This window comes from Adiantum capillus-veneris, chromosome 1, assembly GCF_014529385.1.
Source record: "Adiantum capillus-veneris isolate H3 chromosome 1, ASM1452938v2, whole genome shotgun sequence".
NCBI classification, from domain to species: Eukaryota; Viridiplantae; Streptophyta; class Polypodiopsida; order Polypodiales; family Pteridaceae; genus Adiantum; species Adiantum capillus-veneris.
This window is the reverse complement of record NC_140931.1, coordinates 137,369,267-137,386,537: the sequence shown is the minus strand read 5'-3', so window position 1 is coordinate 137,386,537 and position 17,271 is coordinate 137,369,267. Positions and strand designations below refer to the sequence as shown.

The following is a 17,271-nucleotide window of genomic DNA, read 5'->3' as shown; positions in this document are numbered from 1 at the left end:
CCCTCATGCACCTTGCATAAGTAGCTATGACCTCTCTTCATGGATGTGGTGTGGCCATACCATTGGTAATACACTGAATCCCATCAGAACTCCGCAATTAATCACACTTGGGCCAAAACAGTATTGGGATGGGTGACGTCCCGGGAAGTCCTAGTGCTACACCCTCCTTTTTCCAGCCGGAGCATAAACAACGGCATGAAATTTGCACATGCATAGAATATTATGTTGCATGTACTTGGTAGGGATTAGGTCCCATACACACCATCTAGTTCCTTAAAGGTGGATGGACCAGTCCGTGGGTGTGCTCAGTTGACACGAGACCATCGGGCCTTTTATCGTTGTATGCGGCCCTTTTACCCTTTGAATGTGTTGGAGGTTCAGCTCAACATGGATGGTCCAATGCATTGGTTGGTGCCTCCCCCCTTTCCACGCCCAACCCTTAACCCGTGGAGTCCCCATCCCCTCCCCGGTTCCATCAACGCTACGAGTATGCGTCCTTTGTCGATCGTGGGAGGGCAAGGCGATCATCATCACCATGGCGAGAGCCTCCTCACTCGTTTCCATCAATATCCCACATTGCCCTCGTCTCTCCTCGTTGCAGTTGTGGCCTCCTCGATGCCAGGCATGGCGATGTTGCGTCCGTAGGGCCTCCCTTTGGTGACGGATGTCAACAACGTGGACGCCATCTCGCCTCATCGTCGGCCATGGACGCGGGCCATCATCTTCCCTTACCCCGCAACCCCCCATCGACAACAAACTCGAATTCCCCGCTCTCGTAGCGACCCCATCGGTCTGGGCCGTGGCATCATTGACAACACGGATGGTGCCTCGTCTCGTCTCGGTAGTAGACATGATGTTGTCTTTCCTTGAGCCCACGACCACCCTTCAACGACAGATGCACATTCCTCGTGTTGTGGTCGTCGTGGACGAGGCGTTGCCAGCACCATGGACAAGGCATCGTCGTTGGCAGTGAATGGAACGGGCCATCGTCGATACATCAACCGTGGATGAGGCGTTGTCTTTCCTTGCGTCTGTAGCTCCCTTTCAACGAGACTGGCGCGCATTCCCCGCGCCCGGGGCAACCCCTGTCCAAGGCAAGGTGTCATCTGTTGACAACACAGGTGACGCATCGCCTTGTCATCAGCCATGGACGGGGCGTCGTCTTTGCTTGCACCGATGGTCCCCCCTTCAACGATGGATGCGCATTCCCTGCACCCCATCGACCCTATGGACGTGGGTCAGAGTGTCATCGGCATCACAGACGGTGCATGCCTCGTTGTCGGCCATGGACGGTGGGCCATTGTCTTTCCTTGCGTCCGCGGCCTCCCTTTGGCGACGGATCCACATTCTTCGCACCCATGACGACCCCCTTGGTCATGGACAGGGCATCGCTAGCGGCCCACGCTAGCGGCCATGGATGGGCCATCGTTGGCACCTTGCATCCCCGGGATCCCTTTGACAACGGACGCGCATTTCCGTGTCCCTCCATGGACGGCACCTCCCCATGGATGGATCACTTGTCCAGCATCTATGGACTTTGGAGCATCCCGCTGTTATAGCCATGTCGTTGTCGTTTGTTCTTGAATGTGGAGCCTTGGATCCCTCACACTTACCTCAAACCACCCCTCTCCCCCCTCAAAGGTTCCCCTCCTCTCCCTCTCAAGTCCCCTTAGTTCGCATACGAGTTCACGGTTTCAGATTGTGGGGTTTAGCATTGTCTCCTCTCCGCATCGTGGGGTTTATATGCCGCCCTCCGCATGCCTCCATTTCATTAGGGCCAAAAACGACTCAAAAAGGGTTGTGTCAGGAATTGGTTAACTTGCTAATTAGTAGAGTCGTTGATGGTCAAAACGGTTTCAAATTTGGTGGTTTGGTTATTTAAAGCGTATATACGTTATTTAAAGTATATCAAAGTACATCTCATATTATTTCAAACCATTTCTTTGAGGCTCACTTCGAACTTTGTTCTTATTCACTTGACTTGGTGACAAATAGCTGTTTCCACTTTTGAATGATTCAATCCCTCCTTTTTCTCTCTTACTTTCTTATAACATTTCACGAGCTTTTTTTCTTCTCTTCTAATGCTAATAGCTTTGCTACTACGTTATCTCCATTATACTTTCTATGTGCTCTTCACTACTTACAATGAGTAATACATCTTCCATTAGTGATAATCGCAAGTTTCGCTTGAATATTAAGCTCAGTCAAGAATATGCTACTACCCGGAGTGTCTATCTAAAACCAGTTACAAATGCAAATGAAGCACAACTTCCCAACGAGGGGAAGAAGCACGTTGACCTATGGACAAATGGAACTTATATCCACCGGATCCCAGCACTAGAAGGTATCCATCTTTTCACACACCTCATGATTTGATGAGATTTGTTGAAGATGGGGTTGATGGCTTACCAGGATATAGTTCTACGCTATCTGAGTTTCACGTTAATCATACACATTATATTCAATATCTCCAAACTTCTTTGTCTTCGAATGCAACAAGAATTTTAGAACTTGAAAACCATATAACCTCTCTAAAACAAGAAAATCATCAACTGCGGACCTTAAAAGAACTCCAACGGGATTAAGCTCACGAGTAAAATGAATGAGAGATGTAGTAAACATCTGGACAAAAAAAAAAGGTTAAAATTTATTAGAGAACATGTGACCAGCCTCTTAGGATTTGATATGTCCAATGCTCAGGAAAGGGTGAGATTCTTGAATGAGGTAATGAACAAGAGTGACATTTTGAAATTTTGAAACTTTTTGAAAATCTGACCCAAAAGAAATTGGTATTTCAAAATTTACTGCAAGATATAGATTTATTGGTCCAACCTTCCCAAATGCAAGAAGTTTATGACATAGTGGGAGTGAGTAGAAGGGGTTATAGGGCCATCTCTAAAACCTTGTTCCAGGTCCAAGAGTATTACAAGATTAAAGCTTTTGGGTTGCCTAGGCCTCACAATGTTAGGAAAGTAAGGACTCTGTTAAATGAAGAAATACCCTAACATTTTTGGACAATAATGTCATATAAAGGGAGCAATGCCATATGAAAAACAGAAGAGGAAATGTTCTTTTGAGTATAATATTTTAAATAACATTTGGATGAGTATAAAAAAAGTTCAATATGCTATGGTAAGATACTATAAAATGCGAGAAATAGATTGTGAAGGAAAACTTATATTTGTTATGAAATTGGATGTCTCTCAAATTCATAAAAGTTTATTTATGGAGAGAGTGTCTATATCCCGAGCATTGGACTATAGCCAGGGTAAGCTAGATTTCCCATACCATCAAACTCAATTAAAAATGAAGCTATGGTGGATTAGCAGCTCAAATACCAGTAGAAAACCACAATACATTGAAATGGCTCTTTTTGCAGACCAACAACCTTCTGTTATGTTGAACCAAAATACAGGTGAACAACTCCATGTAGATAGCATGGATAACTTCATTATAGAATGGCACTTGAGTGACAACCTTAAGGCACTCAAATGCATGTTTGGTGTATGTAGAGGTGTCAATACCAAGTATCCATGTTTGCATTGCATGGCAAGCACGGGAACGAAAGGATGGCTTGCAAAACATGAGGTTGGAAATTCACCATCGAGGAGTAATGTGAAAGTCGTTGACTACCCATTGTCTTCTATGATTTGGAATCCAATTCTAGCAATACATTTAAAAAATGTACATATATGTTCAATGCACGCAAATATTAGAATCTTGGACAAATTTCTTTGACTCCATCTTGATTATCCATATTCTATTAAGCCGAGTACACTTACAGACGAGTGCATAGAAGAATGTGAGGCTTTGCTCTCTTGAATGGGTTTCCATGTGGTCAGATGTAATAAAAGATCCTACTCTTTCTAAAGGGACGGGTGATGTTTTGCAAGATGTTTCAATGGGAAGAGCAAAAGCCGGAAGATCTTTGAGAAACCATTACAGCAAACAAGTCGACGCTATATGAAACTACTGAAAGGATATCTGTGTCATAACAACCAAGGTCAAGTAGCCAACAAACGTATAGAAGTGTTGAACAAGCTCGACAATTCTTTGAAATTCTTGAGACAACAAGTTAGCTCAAGTACTTAAGAAGGCAATAAAGCTTTTAATAACTGCTACCACAGATGCTTGGTGAGAAAAAGACATCACATAGTACTTGGTGAGTATTCATTTACTTCTTAAATCCTCTATAGTTTTTCACATTGCATCCTATGAGTTCAACTAACAATTTTTTTTTTTTTAGCATATTCTCTACCTGCATTGACCATATTTCGCAAAACAAAGACCCCTTGCAGTATAAAATACTCGAGGAATAGAAAAATCTCAAAAACTTTTTTCTTCTATAGTCCCTAAGGAGGTTGACATTTGTCTCCTCAACTGGCAGCTGCATAGCTAGAGCAGCAGAGAAAGTATCCCGCTCTTGACGCATTGAATCCTTCAGCATATTCAAATATTCTAAGTGTTGCAGCTCTTTCAAGTAGCATGAACTTGTTTGCATTGATTTGAAGGGAAGTGTATCCCATAAACCGCGACAGTATCTTCAGGGCAGATATTGGCAACTCAAGATCTTCACAATACTGCATATAAAAAGCACAAAAGGCGACACTATCCAATGTAGGAAAGTAGTGTATGAGGGAGGAGGCATCCCTTCTTGAAGTGCCCATTGTTGCTTTCCCTGTGGAGCCTTTAGCTCTCCCAAGAAAATTGTCTTTGTCAAGGAGTTCAATCCGCAAAACAAGTAATAAATGAATAACAAAAACAAAAATAAAGAAAAAAGATTGTAGGAAGAGAGATCAGGGTGAACCTGAATCTAACTTTTGCAACTCATCCTCGGTAATGACTTTTTCTTAAAGGAGATTGCATTTTCCAGTCATCTCTCTTTTTTCAACGTCCTTTTCTAGCTCCTTTAACTTAAAATCTCTGCCAAAAGATTGGATATCAAGCTCAACAAGCTTCTTCTCAAAATCCTCACCTTTAAGAGTAGGTTCCTCCTCTTTCACTCTTTTCATGCATAGAGCAAGTGCATCGAAAGAAGGAAGAAATAAGCTATCAGATGTCTAAAGATCAAGTTTCAAAAACTCCTCCTTTGACTCTTCTTAATTGTCAATGAAGTATTTAGCCACCTCACAAGCTTCAGAAATGGTTGCAATACAATAATCCTCCCTAATATTAAGCAGGCATTGAATATGGTGGAGAGGGATATATTCTTTTCCATCGATATAAAATAAGGGAAGGCTTGGAAAAATAAGAGAGACCTCAGATAACTCTACCTCCTTTGTGGGCTCATCAATCACAATACTAGCTCTAAATTGAGCAACATCAAAATTTAAACTCCTACTCCTCAGCTAAAGCATCAATTTCTTCCTCCTCTAGAACACTTTTCTCAAGATGCGGAACTATGGAAACATTTGTATTTGTTCCCTCTTTGTCTGTATCTTTCACTTCATCTTGACCTTTGCCTTGCATGTCAACTTTAAGAAACAAATAGAAAATAAAAGAAACTTTCTTTGAAACAAGGTTGCAAGGCTTTGAATGGACAGGACAAGAAATGCTCGGTGGGAAAACAAAAGAAGACTTCTTGAAAAATCTACCTAATCTCCTTGTTACTTTGCCTTTCTTGGTAGTAAATTCATTTAGATGACAAAAACTCTTGCCATCCAAAACAAAACACTAACTCTCAATGGTCTCTTCAAATTCGTTGACCTCCTCTCGCAGAAAATCTTTCAATTCGTCTAACATAATTGCAAGAATACATCATATGCCTTTGTGTACAATTCCATGTCACCACAATCCATGACAACAACCAATAGCTTCTCACTTGGTCTCTCTTCCAAAATCTCCTATCGACCCTCAATAATTAGACTCATTTTTTTGGCTTTGGAGAGATGGTCTCAAGAGATCACGGTATTGAGTGATCAAAACCCAAATGACGCGATACGGCAGGGAGATAGAGTGTACGAATATGCAAGATCACGTCGTGCGGGTATGCGAGATCGCGTCGGGAGTGGATGGGGAGGGCAAAGAGTTGATGGATTGGTAGGGAGAGGATTTGACAGATGAGGTGGGATATGTGATGAATGGGGAAGGATAGGAATTGAAAGATGACTTGAGATAGGAATTGATGATCTTGGAAGTGAATGGAGGGAGAGCAAGAGGAATCCTAAACGGCGTGATCAAAGAGTATGTGAGCTTGTGGATCAATGCACTGTCGCGCCCTGCGGACTGAAATTGACAAACGCCTAAAGGCTAACGTTACGAGGCAATAGGAAGGGTTACAAGAAATACGGTGGACCGGTATCGCGTCGTGCGTGAGACTCTACGAGGTATTGGGTGTGTGTGGAAAGTGGCAATTAAACTTATATATGGCGGAAAAAGTTGACCGTTAGTGACATGTGTCAACCATGCACGTTGCCATGTGGCAAGCCCCCGACGGTCACATGTACGGATGGTCGGTCATATATAAGCTCCATGGCATGTGCACATTAGTGACCTCACTTGCATCGTGCAATCACGTTGTTCCGAATTTTTTCACCTATTTTCTTGCAAATTCTCCCTACCCCACACGGCGTGATATGGCCTTGTATTGCATACTGGAGCCCTTTCCTATCGCGTCGTCTTGTGCTCTTAGTCACTGTGGCGTAATCTCGCACAACGCAATAGAGGCTACTCCCAATTGCTCACAAGGTCTCCCCTCGCTTCGTTCGGGTAATATGCATGGATCAAGGAAAAAGTCCCTCCTAATGTCCCGCACGACGCGCTAGAATAGGGTCGATGAAGTTTCAAGTACCGTCATCGCTTTGTTTGGGCACGTTTTTTTAAAGCTTACAATATCTTCTTGTCATCCTGCACGGCGCGATACGAGATGATCTTCAACCTTTGAAGCACACCTCATCACTTCATTTGGGTACTCCAATGTGCCCTCATGACATCTTCTTGTCATCGTTCACGACGCGATACCGCATGTTCGAAAAAGTTTGAAGCCTATCCTATTCCTTCATTTGGGCATTCTTATCAACTATCATGGCAAGAACAAAGCAAATCCTCATAAAGGTTTACAAAATTTCAGAGGAGTCAAAGAAACATGATGACAATTAAGAGGAATCAATTGTCAAGCCAGAATCAGAGAAGGATCAAGAGGAGAAGCCAGTTCCAAAACCTCGTTAGAGGCCCACTGCTAGGAAGAGAATGAATTATCAAGCGAAATCTTTAAGGGAGATAAGAAAAGCACAAAAATCTACTTGTCTTCCTATCCCTAGGCTGCCCTTTATGAGAGTTGTCAAGGAGATATCAGACAGATTGGTTAGCATGATGAGAAGTAAAACTTTTGTTTCAGAAACGTGGCAATCTCGAGCTTTGATGTGCCTTCAGGAGGCTACTGAGAATTTTTTAATAGACTTTATGAATGATACCTACATTGCAGGTGCATTTGCTCACAGGGTCACACTGATGAGCAAAAATTTTGTGTTTGTGCCAACGCTGAGATACAAGTTTAATAAGGCTCTGGAGCCAATTCCTAGTGAGGATCTTAGGGTTTATCAAATTTTAAATATTCCTCCTGCTATGCAACAGAAGAAGTCAAGGGTTGTCGTTGAAGATGTTACACATCAGTACGACACAAGAATACCCAAGGATATCAAAAACAGGCAAGGAGGTTGAGAGAGAGCAAGACAAGAGATCAGAAGATACTATCCTTATAGAGCAATCAAAAATTTTAAGAGCATCCAACTCCCTCCTTTATGAAAAAGTTACAGGCCAAATAGTTGTCAATGCCTCCATGTATGGGGATGATGAGGTGTATTGTGACATATTCCCTCAAGACACAGGTATGCTTGTCAACCCAAACATTGAGGTTGGTGATAGTGTGCTATTTATATGTCTCAGGTATGTATTTCCCCTTTGCTAATTATTAGTGCATGCCTACAAAGGCCTCATTGGGAGATGTATTTCCTTTGACTTCAAGGGATATTCCAAGGCTATGGCTTTGCAAGTATCCATATTTGATCCTCTAGTGACACAGTGCATATTCAACAAGCAGGGAAACCTTTCAGGTTTTTTTGGAGAATTTGACATGCTGACATGATTATAATAAAATGCACACAAAGTATGTTTGACAAAGTCAAAGACGCTCAAACGTGCAATGTTGGAATTTGTGCCTACTTTTGGACGTACTATAGCTTTGGATGGATGGACCAAACGTCAGAAAAAGCCTTTAATTAATGTGATGTTAGTTTGTCCCCGAGGGTCGGTATTTTTAGAAGCCATGGACGCGACCTTGAAGGAAAAACCATTCCCTTTCTTTCAAAGATCTGTGAACGTGCTATATCAAAAAGCTAGAGGGCTAAATAATGTGACAGTCATTGTCACATACAATGCTGTAATTTACAAAGATGCACGTCTTGTAATTCAAGCAAAGTACCTATAATTAACATGGGTACCATGCGGTGCACATACTATCAATCTGCTCTGAAAGACATTGACAAACTTGAGAAAATAAAGACTACTTTGTTGGAAACAAACACAATAGTAAAGTTCATAAGAGAGAATCAATTTTTATCTACTCTATCCAGGACCAAGTCGCCTAACAAGGCATTACAAACCTTTTGTGCGATTCCATTTACTACTACATATTATGTGTTCTCATCACTGAAAGATGTTCGGCACGCGTTGGTGGAGACAGGTGCCGACAGACGATGGGATGCATGGCTTAGTAAATATCCCACCTACCAAGCTACAATATTAAGGGTTCATCAACTCGTCAATTCTCTAGTGTTTTGGAAAAATGTGAAAAAGGTTATCGACGTTGGTAAACCCTTTGTGGACCTGCTGCATTTAGACTCTTTCATGTTTGAAAAGGTATATTGATATATGTCAGAAGCCATTAAAAAGCTGAAGGACACAAACCATTAAAAAGCTCAAGGACTTTCAAGGCTACACTAATAGAGATAAAGCATTTCTAGTTTCATGCGCCGAATCTAGATGGACGCAAATGCACACGCCGTTACACAAAGCAGCATTTGCTTTCAATCCAAAATTTCAGCTCCATGAATAATCCTCCAATTCAGAAGTAATGTGTGGTTTCAAAGTTGTGTGCATGCAACTCTTAGGGTTGGATGAGGGGAAAGATGCATTTCATCAACGCCATATCTACAAACAAAATACCAAAATTTAACAACTATATAACCAACGTAAATCTTCTGCAAGTTGAAATTGACAAATTAACATACAGACAGGCACGCAAATATCACTTAAACCAATTTCAATGATATAACACTTGAACTTAAAAACATTAAAGTGTCACTTACATTGTGATGTACTATTTAAATTAACATTCCATTAGCAATACAATGACAATTTCAACCCAAACAAAGTTGTTTGTATTCATTCATCGTTTAGTTTGAGGCCTGAAGAAGATATAACATTTATGCCAACTCTGTGGGCTTTATTGATACAAAGGGATAAATCAAAAGCTGAAGATCGATTTAAGGATTTCTATCTTTTTAAATCAAGAGTTCCATGTATTTTTGTTTACAAAGGCTCTTTCATCTAGATCACTTGGCTCTGGCATACAATTAAGTATGCGTTTCAGAACCCAACATAGAGAATATACATCTGTAGCTTTAGAAAAAGGAGGGTTAGTGAAGATACACTCGAGGGCAGCCCAAGGGTGGTCTCGAAGGTGATTGTTTCAACACTCCAAAGACAAATCTGTTAACTTTAGAAATGTCTTCGTAATTGGGAATAAGCTAAAAGTGTCCCAATCTGTATTACCGCAATAAACACCCTTGTCAATAAAATGCAACAAAATGTTGCAAGGATAAAGGTCGTTGTGCAAAAAATCATGGTGATGCAAGTACTTCAATGTTTAAAGTAGAGCATTGACAATGTGTAAGATATTGTCTCAGAAGTGCTCTGTACTACCAGCTGTCTGCAAAAACTCTTTGATAACAAGCTTGCTTCCATCCGAGTGACATGCTTATATCCATTGCTCCACATGATCGCCATTCCAACATTTGACGATAAGCATTGGTCGTGGGAAGTGACGCACGATGCCAAGTGGCAAGATATTTAAAGTGGTGGCTTCTTTCATGGCTTGTTGTGCAACAATTGGCCCGTGTAGCAGGATCTTGAATACTTTAGCTGCATACACAAGGTCTGAGAAGGCGGAATGTAGTTCACAAGCTTGCTTGACATATGCCCATCTCCCATCTCCGAGGTGGAGAGTTTGCAAGTGGAAAACGTGTCGATCGTGTAGGAGGTGCAATACTAGTGGATTATCGTCTTGGGCTATTGCTTCTACATTGATAGGCTGAGCGGGAGTTGCCACTTCTGTCTCAGTGGCTGAATCGATAGGATCAGCCACTCTCGATCTTTTGCTAAGGCCTTCTAGCTTGCTCTTTCCTTTCATTTTCGTATGCAATTGATGAACCAATTGCATTCTTTCGCGTACTAAACAGAGAGAACGCATTTCAAGGTTTTGCAGAGCATCAAAAGCAACCAAGGCTTGCTTGACAAGCCCCCGCAATTGACCGCCACTAAAAATCGCAATATCAAATGATATTGTGGGAAATGATTGATGTAAGCACTCAAAACAATATTTCATCAACGTATTGACAAAATCATTGAAGCTACAAAGCTTTGCAGTTTCAAAACATCGACATAATTGCTTCTCTTCCACACCATGTAGGTAGCTAACAATAGCTTTAGTGACGGTCTTTCAATGTGCTCATGATAGCTTCGTCTTTGACATAGCTATTAAAGCAAACAATGATATATTAACACCAAGAAAATAATTCCAATTTTAAGCATGTTAAAATATGAAAATGTTTAATATCAATGTTCAATATGTTAAACAAATTTAAAGTGAACGATTTGTTGCAACAAATAAAATATATACAATTTTTACTAATTATGATTTTGGAGTAAGATTTTGTTATTAATAATTAAATAAATGTACAATCAATTTAGAAAACAGATGCCTAAAAGTTAACGTTATGAAGATTTTGTTATTAATAGATAAATATATGTACAATCAATTTAGAAAACAAATGACTAAAAGTTAACGTTATAAAAAAGTAATCCAACTATGTGAGTTAAAAAATCTAACAAAAGTGTGGACTCTACTAAACACAGAACATTAAAAATTTACGTCACACGAAAGTAATCTATTAGACTATGAAAAGTGTACATTACGTACTAATAGCCCAACTATGTGAACTAATAGCTCTAACACAAGAGTAGTCACTATTATTTAATTGATTGAAAAAATATATAATCAATTTGGTCACTGTTGAAATGTGAGAAAATCTCTAACACAAAGCAACAATCAAACCATTAATCATCACATCTTGAAAAAAGTTATATGTCATAGTTACAAAGAGCACGTAGAGAGTATATCTTTACTCACCTGTTGCAAGTACGAAACAGTGATGAAAAGAGAAGCAAAGCTTCAATTTAACACTCACTATCCGGTATTAATGCTTAGGTGAGTTGGATATGTATAACGAAAGTGTAAGCAATAGTACAAACAAAATATAAACATTGACATGTTGTAGATAAAGAGAAAGTTAAAATTAACTTTTCACTCTTCAAATGTGGCAATGTGTATACTTTATTTATACTATAGTTTAGCTCTGTCTTTAACGTGTAAACTAAACTATATTGGATAGCAAGATTCTAAATATGTTTTTATATTTTGCCAACTTCTAAAGTGTGAGTATTCTTATACACAAAGTGAAACTCCCACCCCATCTCTAAAGTTCTGCATAGCACGAGTGGAATTCTACACTCCCTATGGCTCTCTCCGGAGTGTGACCAATTGGTCTACACAACCACGATACAAAGCTCTAATGTCTTATATATTCCATGAGTGTGACTATGTTGACACAACCTCGAAATAGTCCTACGTACCTGCAAACTAATTCTGTGTGCGACGTGAACCTCTAGCACAACATGAATTAACCAAAAAAAAAAAGTTAAAAATAAAACTTAAAAAAAAGCAATTATACATGCTTGCTCTGTCACCTTGTCTCTGACAAGCTTAAAAAATTGCAATGCGCTCCTTCAATCGATGAGGGGTATATATTATACGATTCTTCGATAAAAGATTTCCTTCGATTATATGTTTTACAGTGTATTATTCGAAAAAACACTATATAATCCGAAGTAGCAACAGCAGAAATTACCCAACCCGACACGGGTAAGTAGTGACAATAAATAACAATATTGGGCTTTTTTATGTCTGGTAATTGAAATGAGTACAATTTAAATCCCTTATCAAGGATTCGTTGGAGAGCAAGTCTAGTGCCAGCAACCATGGTAATTTCAACTCCAAAAGCGTATATTTAAGTTGTTGCAATTAAAAAGCTCGTAGTTGGATCTCGAGGCAATGCGGTCCGCCTCAATTGGTGTGCAAGTCGCTCCGTCCTTCCTGTCAAAGATGCATCCCCTGGTCTTGATTGGTTGGGACTCGGATTCGGTGATGTTACTTTGAAAAAATTAGAGTGCTCAAAACAAGCCTATGCTCCAAATATATTAGCATAAAATAGCGTGACAGAACTCTGGTCCTATTGTGTTGGTCTTCCGGACCAAATTAACGATTAATAGGGACACTAAGAGACATTTGAATTTCATTATCAAAGGTAAAATCTTGGAGTTACGAAAGACGAACCATTGCGAAAGCATTTGCCAAGGATGTTTTCATTAATCAAGAAGGAAAATTGGGGGCTCGAAGTTCGTTAAGCCTTATCATTTAGGAGGAGAAGTCATAACAAGATTTATGTAGGTGAATTTGAGGAAGGATCATTGACACACATCACCCCAAAGTACAGGAACCGTGATTGTAACGCGATGGGCCACGCTCTCCCTTGCCTCGCCCCCATGACGTAGAAAAAAAACATTGGGCGAGGCACCAGTGGGCCGAGGCCGCGCATCGAGGTGCGGAGAAGGGCTCTCTCGCCCACCGCATAGGCGTACCCTCCTCCATGCTTCGAGGCACAAGTCCGCTCAATAAACCTTATGTCCCCCTTCACCATGGGCGCATGGGACACACACAAACAACCAATACTAGATTGACATGGCCCCCTGCTAGGGCATCACAAACTACAAATTAAACGACTCTCTGTGAGAGTGCGCTTGGGCAAAAGCGTGAGAGAGAGAGAGAGAGAGAGAGAGAGTAGACACAAACGCCATCGATGGTGAAGAGGGGGCTGATCCCCCCTCGGGGGGTGCACTATGTTATCATCTTAATGTATAACGTGAGTTCGAAAGGAGGGGTTTTAAAATGCAAAACATTTAGGCAATTTAACAGAGATACATTAAAATAAGGGGTTTTTTAATTCAATTTTGGAAAAAAAATCCTAAAATAAGGGGTCATTTTATTCATTCAGACATGTTAAAAGAGGGATTTTTTTTAATACCCCGCGAACGCACGTTATATAGGGGGGTGCTGAATGGTGAACCCCCCGAGTCAGCCCCCATGACTACCATCAACAAAAGACCCGTACAATGCTCAAATGTGTGTGATCTCTGTGAGACGAGAGATGCGGAAGCGGATACCACTCTGGCTCCATAAATAGGTGCCCAAGGGGAGGTAGGGCAATGCCTGGAAAAATCCCCACGACCCAACAGAAAAATGATATATGGAAATATATGAGGGCGCCTGAACAAGGTGGACGGCTGGCCCCAAACTTGGGTGGCCGGACCAAGTACAACCTAGACTATGGGTGGCCAACCCGGAGACATACTAGCCATACAAGTATGCCCTAGACCTGTGAAGTAGCAAAGTGGTGTAAGTCTTAACACCCGCTCTCAGCACCTGATGCTGAACAAACCGTGTGAAGCCGAAGATGTGAGGCAAATGATGAAGATGTCTGCTGCGATGTCCACTAAAGGACAATAATCCGGCGAAATCCGCGAGTGTCGCAGCAGTCTGGGGTGTCACGACTGCCAAGAAATCTCCGTGGAAAAATGCCGTCACGAGCAGTGTAGCAAAGTGCTGTACTCCGCCGATATAGGGTGAAGATACTGCGTGAAGGTCCCGAACTAAGTGTGAAAACAACTCCTTGTCGTGAAAGAAGTGCCAATAGACCTGCAAGTGTCTTGCCCAATAGGATCTGTGGTGTCTATAGTTACAACCCAATGTGGCCAAGTGGCTAAGCTGTGTAAAACTCCAGGAAGGCAAGATGTAACAATTTGCGCCGTAATCATCCTCCGAATCAAGGAAAGCCAGACTAAACAATCTGCACTGTAGAAGCTATTGTAAGCTGCAGCAGTCGCCAGGAGACCGCACGGACCACCACCAGATGGTGTCCTGTCAGGAGGTAGCGTAATCCAAGATGACCTTCACAACGCAAACTGCTTAGTCTAGCTTCCCTTCTTCATAGAGGATGATTACGGTGCAGACAGCTTGGTCTGACCACACCTCTAAAGTGTGTCTATAGCAAACCACAAGTCACAACCCCCTTTGGAGTGCGCAATCGCTGAATGATGGCTAGAACGAATGGATCTCCCAAGGATCGTACACCCATAGATGATCAAGCCGATTTTGAAGATACCGTGTACTGCAGCAGCACTGAGAAACCGCACGAACCACCACTGGATGGTGTCCTGGCAAGAGGTAACTTCATCCTTTGTGAAAAACACAAACCATGTCTCTGCTGTCCACCCAAAAACGCAACTACGAGGTGATGAAAACATTGTTGTCCAGCGATTTTCAGCGTGCTCGTACGCTCTCGGCAAGGTCCCAAGCGGTGCAGAGGGTGTAGGGAAGGGTGGTGAATCACTCACTGCCCCGGATGGGCTGAAAAACAGAGAAAGCAGCAAAGGGTAATGATTGCAATTTGATGAAGACGGAGACAATACTCGCCGGCAATGCACCAGATGCAAAGTAGAGTAGTAGGTGGCGAGATACGGGGTCCAAAAACTGAGCACTGCCCTCCTACTGCAAAAACGCAGGTCAATTTGCACTCCACTTTTGCCGCACTTGTTGGCACCAAAAACCTTCAGTTTGCTGAAAAAACAAAGGCTTGATGGGTACCCTAGGTGCCTAACAACTTGTGGAAGATGTCAACGACACAAAGTAACCAATAAAACCGCCGAAAATGGGCTGCAAACCCAAAAACGCAGATCTAGCTGAAAAATGCAGATGGAGCAGAGGAGGTTTCCGGCGATGAAATGATCCCAAAAGTGAAGCGCTAGCCGTCCCCTGATGCAAAAACGTTGACCTAATCTACAAAAACATAGGTGGAGGGAGATCCTCTGCAACAAAAAACGTAGATCTCATTGCGCGCCTGGTTGTTTACAAAACGCTGGCAAATTTTGCATGAAAACGTTGGTTATGCTGATCTTGGGAGGAGAACCTGATGCGGAGATGCAATGTCCCAGGCCATGGAAAGCCTAAGCTGCTAATACCATGTCCTGGCGACTGATACCATGTGAGGGTGAGCGTGTGTGGAAGCGTGAGAGAGAGAGAGAGAGACAGTAGACACAAACGCCAGAGATGGTGAAGAGGAGGCGATCAACCCCCCATAGCTACCATGAGCAAAAGACTCATACAATGATCAGATGTGTGTGATCTCTGTGAGAAGAGAGATGTGGAAGTGGGGACCCCTCTAGCCCCATAAATAGGAGCCCAAGGGCAATGCTTGGAAAAATCCCCATGACCCAATAGAAAAATATATGGAAATATATGAGGGCACCCGGACAAGGTGGACAACCGGCCCCAAACTCGGGCGGCCGAACCAGGTACAACCTAGACTATGGGAGGCCAACCTGGAGACATACTAGCCGTACAAGTATGCCCTAGACTTGCGAAGCAGCAGAGTGGTGTGAGTCTAACACTCTCAACTACGGATATCTTGGCTCTTGCAACGATAAAGAACGCAACAAAATGCAATACATAGTGTGAATTGCAACTTGTGTCCACAGCTCGTCCAAGGGCATGTCTACCTGAGCGTCCACACGACCCTGACCTCCCACGCGGTGAGGGAAGGGCCGGTACGACGAACGTGGCCACCCCCGTCGTCTCTCCCCTTCATGGAGGGGGACACCGCGATCACTTGAAATGTATCGATGGCATCGTACAATGATCCCGTCGCAAGGGTGGTCTACGCTCCCCTGAAGGTACCTACGCCTTCCGTGGGGATCGACTTCTACGAAAATGGGACACGCTGTCACAAAGCAATGACGTGGCATGACTCACTGGTAAAGAAATGGCCGAGTGGACAAGAGCCACTGAACGCGGACTAACTTGAAGAACTTATAAAGCACCGATCGTGGACCCAAAACCCTAAAAGACATAAGCTCGAACCATGAAAGAGATTTTCGTAAAATGCGTTGGCATGTTGACGTGGCAGATTGGCAAGACGACGAATTTTCGTGTTTAACGTTGTTGTTCTGACATGGCAAGACAGTACGGATTTTCGTAAATTACGTTGGCAACTTTTCAAGTTTCTGGCGTAAGCTTTTGGGGACCATAGCTTTTGGGTGAAAGTCCTTTTAGACCTGACGCTTTTGGGGATCTGCTTTTGCGCATTCCTTGTAAAGTTTATAAGAGCCCTTGGGGCCTCACTATGCAAAGCATCTGGATGCAGAGTCTGAGAGAAGAGGACCCTCGGGAGTTGTACCTTGTTGTGATCAATAAATAAAGAAATATCGAAAGAGGCGAGGATTCTCGAGAGTTGTACCTTGTTGTGATCAATAAATAAAGAAATATCGAAAGAGGCACCAGTCTTTGGGGCCAAAGCTTCTGGGTGTGGAACTCCGTTGTGTCGTGTCAACTCTCTCTCTCTATTAAAGTTTAGTGATTTCTGAAGTTTCTGTTCATGTGTTGCTATTGATTTCTCGCTTGGAGTGTCCAAGCCTGTTATGTTGGGTTAAAGGCCTAAATAACCCCTTTTTGTACATTTTTATACTTTGAACCTAGACACATTTTGTAAAGGTCACTTATAATAAAAGTGGGAAAACCCAAAACTCACTTATTGAGTTTTTCCCAAAAACGTGAGCTCTCTCTCTCTCCCTCTTCGTTCTGCTAGCGCTTCCCTTCTGCAGCACAGTGCCTCCACTTCAAGTTTCAAGGCCTGCACATCTTCATGTGCTCTATCACTTGCACACATCGCCGCGCGCTCATCAACTAGTATCCGAGCCCAATTAGGATTTGCTCTCAAACCTGCAAACGCTGATTTTCAGCCAAGGAGGTCAACTTTCACACGAGATTTTGCAATTTCATCACCAAAGGACTCGTCCCAGGACACTAAAGAGCTCCCGGCAAGT

General features: G+C 42.4%; 1 pseudogene; it reads left to right on the top strand.

Moving 5' to 3' along the window:
• Positions 1 to 15,837: 15,837 nt before the first annotated feature.
• Positions 15,838 to 15,958, top strand: LOC147465645 (5.8S ribosomal RNA; annotated as a pseudogene; the record flags this gene model as incomplete).
• Between the last annotated feature and the right edge of the window lie 1,313 nt (positions 15,959 to 17,271).